This window comes from Pelophylax lessonae, assembly GCF_965119305.1.
Source record: "Pelophylax lessonae genome assembly, chromosome: 2".
In the NCBI taxonomy this organism is placed as follows: Eukaryota; Metazoa; Chordata; class Amphibia; order Anura; family Ranidae; genus Pelophylax; species Pelophylax lessonae.
In genome coordinates this window covers 727377664-727387172 of record NC_138769.1, presented here as the reverse complement: position 1 = coordinate 727387172, position 9509 = coordinate 727377664, and positions in this window count along the sequence as shown.

Here is a 9509-nt window from a genome sequence, read left to right as displayed (position 1 = left end):
CGGATGGGGGGTGGTTAATGATGTTATGATTTGTATTTGTTGATTCTGTTTATCTTGAATTAAACACAGGTGTTTTAGACCGCATTCACACTAGTCCGACTTGGACCGCGACTTGTCTGCCTGACAAGTCGCGGTCCGTCACGCTCACATTGTGCGGTACAGGAGCCGTTCTAATAGGAGCGACACAAGTCGCTCCGACTTAGAAAAAGGGTCCTGTACTACTTTGGGACGACCTGGAGGCGACTTGCATAGACATTCATTTTATGAAGTCCGTGCAAGTCGCGCCAGAGTCGCGCTCCACGCGACTTCACAGGTCGCCCCCTAAGTCGGAGCGACCTAGCGTGAACCGGCACTTAAAGCAACGCTAGTTATAACCCTTCCACCCTCCATCCAAAAGTTAAAAAAAATACACTGTATTAAAGCCCAGTGGATAGCCTCATTGTCATAAATATCCAAATGATTGTCATGGGCTGACATGGCTGAGTGGCACCAGGGAGAACTAAGCCCAAATTATGCAGGAAATGTTTTGTACACTTTAATAAAACCTCATGTGATAAATTGTAAGAGGAGCAATTGATCGAGTAATGATAAAAAAAATTACATCTACATGTAGACAATACATTAGAATATAGTTGAAATTATTCAAACATTTTACCGCATTTCATACTTCAATGATGTGCAATTAAATAACTACCTATATGATCATAAAATAATAAAAAAATAAATAATACAATCCTCTAATTGTATATTTAAGTCGTAGTGTAAAAGGAAAAACTGCTTTATAGTTTTATACAATTCTTCTAATTGTTTCAATATTTAGAATATTATATCGAAGGTATTTTAAAGGAAATTTTCAATAATTTAATAGTTCACATTTAATGTAATATCAGCATTTTTTTTTTGTAAAACAAAATGATGAATAAAAAACACACGTAGGTTGCTAATTATGTATAACAACTTGTTTTTATTTTTCCTACTTAGGCTTACTAAAACCTGAATGATTTCCCTGGTGAGAGACAACGCTCTATGGAGTTCCATGGCATTTTCTGATCATTATAATTAGTTCTAATCTTTGAACTGGTTGTCGTGATTCCCTAATGTCCTTCTAAATGAGTCTTTAATGTATTTACATTTCCGGAGATGTCAGTCAGCTGGTTAATAGGACCGCAAAAAGTACAGTTAAACCTGCATCCCATGAGAAGGGGACAGGTGTCTCTAACGGTTAGATGATAGTTTGCAAAATACTGGTAATGACTTATTATTTCTAGCTTGTTAATTGTAAGTTGTGAAATCTCTTCCATTGAGAAATAGAAGCTGCAAGTTTATTTAGAAATACATTAGACTGAGAAGACTGACAAAGTGGCCTAATTACAATACAATGTAAATACAATAAATACAGATATACTGTATATGCAAACTTTCGTTAACAGGCAAGATTACATTAATAAAAAAAAAAAAAAGTTATAAATCAATTTTTTTAATGTTCCTTAAATTAAGCAAATATAATAATAATAATAATAATATTAATAATAATAATATACCTTTTTTTCCATATGTGCAAAAAAAAGTGTTTATATTGCTGACTTAAGTCTGCTAAGTTCAATACAATATTAAATTATTGTAATAAATAAATTGCAGTTATTGCATTATTATATTACAAATATTACAATATTGATTTTTAAAACAAAGATTAATAAAATTAATAAAGAAATATAAAAAAAAACAAAAAAAAAAAAAAACAAAGATTTACTTTTAAACCTTTCGAAAACTGAAAACATCTGAATTACTGCAGTTGTAAATTATTATATTCTACAATATTATAATGTATTATATAATACTATATTATATTATATTATATTATACTATATTATATTATATTATATTATATTATATTATATTATATTATATTATATTTTATTATATTATATTATAATATATTATAATATATTATATTATATTATAATTTGCTGTGCACCATTTAGCATATATTATATTATATTATATTATAATTTGCTGTGCACCATTTAGCATATTTGATGTGCAAATCTTCTGCATACTATGACAATTCATTGGAGAGCAAAGGGGAAAAAAAGACACTGTTGCATTTTAAACTACTTTTTACATTTACTCTTTTGTAGCAGTCACTTTTATAAGCTTACACTTGCTCAGTTTTATTGTTTTTAAAGTATAGTTACTGCCAAAATAAACTATACATTTATCACGAAAAAAAATATATTATATTATACTATATTATATTATATTATATTATACTACACTGTATTTGCCATTATAAATCAAAGCAGTGAAAAAATAACCTCATAAAAAAAGAACTTTTTGCTTTTATCAATCATTTCTAGCATGTTCATTTTTTTATGATCTGTGTAACTTGGGGCATGGCAGGGATAAATCATTTGTCTACAGTATATACTTTACATAGTTGCGTAGGGGAATTTTCTAAAAATGGATACTGGTGTAGCTGTGCATAGAAACCAATCAGCTTCAAGGATTTATTGTCTACGCCTATGGGGGTATTGGTGATTAGACTCAGAGTGTGCCACATCCCTAGATATGAATGTAAAAAATAGACGTTCCCTGGTTGTGGGACTTTATAGGCACTACAAACACATAACAGATAAATTGATAAAAATAGATATTTATTATGAATCATAAGTAAAAGACAAGAAACGTGAAATATACATGATATGGACAACTGAAAATACACCAACTGACATAATGGTGATACAGTCTGGTATCCTCCACCCAACGCTTTTCAGAGACTATATGGCTCCTTCATCAGGGGGATAGGAGGTAACCTTATAGTCATTCATTGATTTATCAAAGAACATTCCATGTTTGGTTTAAAAACAGAACTTTCTGCCTTTTCGTCCAACCTTAGAGGTGATGTATGTCGTACTGGATAGAAGAGCCAATCGTAGAGGGGAGCATCCAAAAAGTGCTACACTCAACCTGGGAACACCAGGGGACACTGAGGCCTGGGAAACAGGCTCCTGCACCTATCGACCTATTATGGAATGGCAGATATCACACTGAGTAGTAATATAAGTACAGGCTGGCTTGAGATAGCACAGCTAAAATGATGTGTCCCCCATGAAGGTGTCAAAGCCTAATTGAACAAGCTGAAGTTAGAAGCTGATTGGCTACCATGTACAGCACCAAAGTTCTCCAGTTTTATAAGATACCCCCCATAGTTACATAGTTGGTAACGTTGGTAAAGACACCAGTCCATCCAGTTGTGCTAAAAGTTGTCCCTCTTTCTTATCCCAGGAAATTTGGAGATATGAGGGTCACGGTACCACTATGTTTGGGCCATACAACGCTTTATCTTTGCAAGGCTGCAGGTTGCAGCTAGGGATGATCGAACGGTTCGGGTCGACCATCGGTTCGACCCGAACATTGACTGTTCGAAATTCGGCCGAATTCCGAACTTTTTGCTGAAAAAGTTCGGAATTCGGCAACCAGAACCGTCCAAAATGCAATGGGACGGGAACTGGGCTTTAAAAGCCCGTGATTGGACCAGAACCATCAGTAAAAGCCAATTGAGGGGGCAGGAGAATGCTAGGAATGTGATTGGAGTGACTAGGGGGTCCAGAGGCCAATCATTAGTGAATACGCCCCCCAGTATATAAGATAGCCCCGCCAAATCTCTACCATTTTAATACAGGGCTGTGGAAGCGAGTGGAAGCAGTTCTGTTACTTCTGCTCTCAAAGTGTCATTTAGCAATTATTAGTGTGAGGAAAGGGATATCTAGTGTAGTTAGGGTACTATTTTCCACTATAGTTAGATTTAATAATCTAGTTTCTGTAAGGAAAGTGTTAAGTGTAAGGGGACCGTAGTGTAGTGTTGGGTTAACTAACTTTGACTTCTATGGCAGGGTGACAAAACCCTTCCATTTCAGGGTGACCGCTATAGAGAAAAGATCTAACACTTATAGAACCGGATAGTGGCTTCGCCCCTGTCACCCTGCTTTTTGTTGCAGGCGTTTATAGGGCTTTTTCGAGGACATGTTTGGAGTCAGGCATGACATCTGAACTTCTGTGTAGGAGTATATATATATATATACACACACACATGTATGTGTATATATATACAAAAAAAAATGCCCAAAAAAACGCCTGCTGCAAAACACACCTGGGCGTTTTTGTAGCTGGCGTTTTTTGGGCATTTTTTGGGCGTCTTTGGAGGCAGGCATAACATCAGAACTTCTGTGTATGGGTATATATACACACACACACTTATATGTATTTATACACATACACATATATAGGTGTTATAGCAGAGAAGCCATATGGGTGTTATTTATTTCATTAGCGCAAGCATAGTGTTCTGCTTCTTTCACACCTATATATGTGTATGTAAATATATACATACATGTGTGTGTGTGTATATATACCCCTACACAGAAGTTCTGATGTTATGCCTGCCTCCAAAGACCCCCAAGAAATGCCCAAAAAAACGCCTGCTACTAAACCGGCAAGGTGTGAAAATAGCGGAGCCACTATCCTGTTCTATATTAATTCTAATACAAACAAACTTTTTTTCTGGTTCTGGACAAGTTACAGAGCTGAAACTTCACAGGTACACTTTTTAGACCCCCCAGACACTAAATCCAAAGAAATTTAATTTTTTTTTCCAATATTTTTTTCAATAATTGTCTCTCTATCAAAAATGACAATGTTTAAGAACTTTTTTTGTGTGATTAATAGTCCCTGGGGCATGACCCAGAACCTTAGGCACTTTTTAGGGGCTTTTATTGGGTTTTAGGGCTTCAAAATTGTGTTTTTTGATTACCGAAGTTTGGGTCCCATTGATTTCAATGGGGTTCTGAAATCCGGGCCGAACTTTCGGGAAGTTCGGGTGTTCTGGTCGAACCAAACTTTTGAAAAGTTTAATCATCCCTAGTTGCAGCACTTGTTGTCTTGTACTGATTGCACATTTTTATCTGTTTCCCACTTATAGCTTCTCATCAGCGTGGCACCAATCAGACTGAAAGGAACCAATCATGGCTTCCCTGGGTCATAAAATATTTTAAATCATTAACAAGGACCTGTTGATATTGAGGGTGAAACCCCAAAGAAAGTTTTTATGTGCCAGTAAATGTAATTATACATGCTTAAGTGTTTTTGAAATGCACCTCCATTTGAACTAGGCCATCTTTAACCACATCCACTTTAGTTGTGCTTACCGACTGCCATGTCCCTTGGAGTCATGAGTCAAGCTGTTACCTTGCACCCCAGTCCTGTTTTTTTCTTTTTTGGCCACTTTTTTCTTTTGGAAGGTGCACACCCTGTAGGGCAGAGTTTCTCAACCAGGGTTTCCTGGAACACCAGGGTTCCTCCTGAGATTCCTGGGCAATTTCTGCCTCTCAGATAAGTTCCCAATGACACCATTGTTCCTTTTAGCTGTCTGTAAGGGGGATAATTCTTCCCAATGATGACAAGAGTAAGGCGCATTCTTCCCACTGACCGTCACACTAATGTGTCATGAGTTGTAGATTTTTAATATTTAGCAGGGGTTCCCTGAGGTCAGAAATTTATTTCAAGGGTTCCTCTGTGTGCCCCATCCTACGCCAACCTGTACCTGGGGGAGTGGGAGACATCCTTCCTAGACGATGAGACCATGTCTCTATACACGGGCCACATCTCCTTGTGGACCCGTTATATAGATGACATGTTCCTCATCTGGGAGGGTCCCCTTGAACTATTACACACTTGCCTGGAAAGGATGAATAGGAACGAGTTCAACCTACTCTTTACGATGAATTTGGATCCCAACAGCGTGACGTTCCTAGACGTCGAGATTTTTAGAGGAGAAGATGGTACTTTACATAGTGAACTCTACCGTAAACCAACGGTGGGGAATACCATCCTCCATGGCTCAAGTTTTCACCCTGAGCCACTAATCCGATCGATCCTTATAAGTCAATACTTGCGCCTTCGGCGCAACTGCAGCGACCTACAGTCCTTCCAACTTGCTGCAAACGACCTACGTGAAAGACTGACACGAAGAGGATACTCAAAAATGTCTCTTAAAAAGGCATATAAAAGAGCCCTCTTCAGTGATAGACGGGAACTTCTCAACCCCTCCAAACATAACAACACTAATGATAGCAACAACATCAGGATAATTACCCCTTATATGTACCAACACAAAAAGATAAAAAGAATAGTGACCAAATATTGGCACCTACTAACATCAGATCCGATATTAGGACAATTTTTATCTAACACACCGGGTTTCACCTACAAAAGAGCCCCGGCACTCCGGGACAAACTTGTCCGAAGTGAATTTAACAATAGTGACGTGACATGTTGCAAATATAAGGGCACCTATATTTGTGGTTCATGCCACTATTGTGGTTATATGTTAACAAGTAAATCTCCCAGTCTACCAAATGGCCAAATATTTAAGGCAAGACACTTTGCGAACTGTCGCACGATCGGTGTTATCTATTTACTCCTATGTACATGCGGATGCTTTTACATAGGAAAAACTAAACAGGAGTTCTGGCGACGCGCATACCGTCACATTCTAAGTATGCGCAAGCCAGACCCTGAGCTCCCCCTAGGGCGTCATGTCAAAATGGTTCATGAGGGAAAATTTCCCAAAATTAAATTCCTCATCTTGGATCGTATCCACCCCAGCCCTAGGGGAGGAGACTGGAACAAAAGTCTCCTCCAGCTTGAGCTGAGGTGGATACATTTCTTAAGAGCGACGAGGCCTCCTGGTCTCAATGAAGCTATGTCATTCAAACCCTTTCTTGAAGGGTTTTCATCGGGAGGGATGGAAAAATAGTTTCATTTTATTGTATTATGTATCTTATGACATCAATATCTATTTTCAATGTCCTATGTCTATTATGCACATGATATGTATTATATACTATGTTCTTTATATATACAGAACTGTGAAAGGAGTAGCTAATTTCAGGCCAGATGTCACCGCATGAGATTTTCCACCATAGCAAAATTGTTATTCTGAATAATTATACTTTTAATTATCTACTCCCATTTTTCAATAATCTCCACAATTTATTTTGGGGTAGATCTGGGAATATAATTTATACATCAAAATCCCATACATAGGGGAATTTTCTCTTGTATTTACATTTAGGGATGTGGCACGTGTTTTTGGATTACCTGCCATGAGCAAACCCCTTTCTCTGTGTTGAAAAGGTTGTGAAAGGCTGCTGTAGGGTTTCATACGCATCCTTCAGTCACTACGTTTCCTTGCCTTTCCAATCAAAGTGCATCATCCTGTTTTTAGTCCTGATAAAGGGGGAGTGCTGAGCCCCTGAAATGCGTTGACTGTTCCAAAATAACAATCTTTTAAAAGTTTTTTTTTTTTTTTCCATAATCAGGTTTTATTGAGATTTTAAATATACAAACATACAAAAAATACACAGTACATGAGAACAATTACATGGAGTGTGTACAAAACAGTGATATACTATTAACAAAGTAGCATAACGTGGCAATAACGACTAGAATGCGTAACAATGTGTTCATAGTGGGAGTAAATAGATCAGTAATAGAGAAGACAAGGCCATTTGAGTGTCCTAACTTATGAGATGGGAGGTTCATATACTGGGTTAATCGGCAAACTGAGATCGGGCAAGAAAAAGGAGTCATGTGCCACAGCGGCCTAATATAATGAGTATTGTTAGCCAGGTCTCGTGTACGGGGAGGGTAGCACATGGCCAAAAAAACAGGCATGAACCCACTAGACATGGAGAGGAAAGTCGTAGTAATTGAGTATATAGGACAGACAACACATGGGGCAGGGAAGACGGGATGGGAAGGAAAGGAAGGGGGTAGGATCAGAAAGGGGAGGAAAAAGATTAGAGGAAAAGAGAAGTGGGACTAGGTGTAAGGGGGGGGGGGGTGAAAGGCAGGCCGGATGGCGCATGGTCAGAGGTAATTCAGCGAGCAGCCTTTCCTTGGGCACAGAGAGCAGAGTAGGACGCGGGGGCGATTTTCGATTTCGGTATAACACTCGAGTTCACGATCGTGGGCTCTTGGTCCCCATAATCGTTTCGTATGTACAGGTATGCTTGAATCTGATCCAGTCTATCCATCGGGCCGAGAAATTGTGGATCTGGTCATTAGAGATGCTGATCAATTCCTCCATTTCCTCGATTCCATTGAGTCTAAGAAACCACTCCCTAGACGATGGAATGGAGGTCGATTTCCAATGGCAAGGAAGGCACAGCTTGGCGGCATTTAGCATGTGACGGGCAAGAATCGGCTTACGAGCATTGTGCGTATCTGAGGTGTGGTTGAGGAGGAAGTGTTCAGGAGTTAGGAGAAGATCGCAGGACGTGACTTCACGAATCAATCTGTGAACCATCTCCCAGAAGGGCTGAATTATGGCACAGTTCCACCAGATATGAAGCATGGTGCCTGGTTCACTTTGACACCTCCAGCAAGTATCAGGGACTCCTGGTTGGAATTTGTGAATTCTGTCTGGAGTTCTGTACCAGCGAGTCAGGATTTTATACCCATTCTCTTGGGTTGTGACGTTGATAGAGGCCCGATGGACAGAGCGACATATGGATTCCCAATCTTTCTCAGAAAGTGAGAGTTGGAGGTCACGGGACCAAGCTTGTGCAAAGGGGGCCAGGGACACCTGAGGGGCATCGAGTAGGTGTTCATAGAGTTCAGAGATTAGGTGACGTCGGGGTTTGGCTTGGATACTGATAGTTTCCAGGGGGGTCGGGGGCCTTGACCATTCCCTAGGGGTGGCTGTAGTGGAAAGGAAATGGCGTATTTGGAAGTAAGACCAGAGTGGGAGAGTGTAAGGGGCCAAGAAACGGTTGACCTCTTCCCAGGACAGGAGAATCCCATCTTTAAAGAATTGTTGGGCAAAGATTTCTTGAAAGGGCCAGCTGTGACTCAGGAAGGTCATTGAGTTGCCAGGTGGAAAAGCCGGGTTCATCCTCAAAGAGGTCAAGGGTCCTATTCGCGGGTCAATCCGGAGCTTCTTCTTCCATTTGTCATGGGCCATGAGTGGTGGACCAATCAGGGGATGGCGTTTAAGGGTCGGGGAGACAGAGGAGAGAGGCATCCAGGCCAAAAGATGAAGTGGGATCTCCGAGAAAGCGTTTTCAAGAGTAACAACCGATTTGTTAGAGGAGTGGAGATTCCAGTCCAAGAGTCTAGTCAGGATGCAGGCCTTGTGATAGGTTTGGAGTTCAGGGATGCCTAGACCCCCTTTGTGTTTCGGAGCCGTCAACCTGGAAAATTTGACCCTGGGAGGTTTCCCATCCCACAAGAATTGTGCGGTGGTAGCCCGAAGAGTCGAGAAAAACGATTGCGGAAGGTGGATGGGGGCTGCCTGGAAAAGATATAAGAGTCTAGGGAGAATGGACATCTTGAGCAAAGCGGCTCTGCCAAACCACGAGATGCGTAGATTCCTCCACTTCTGCAAATCGCGGCAAATAGATGAGAGCAGGGGTTTGTAGTTCGTGTCAAAGAGGGATTCGAGGCGA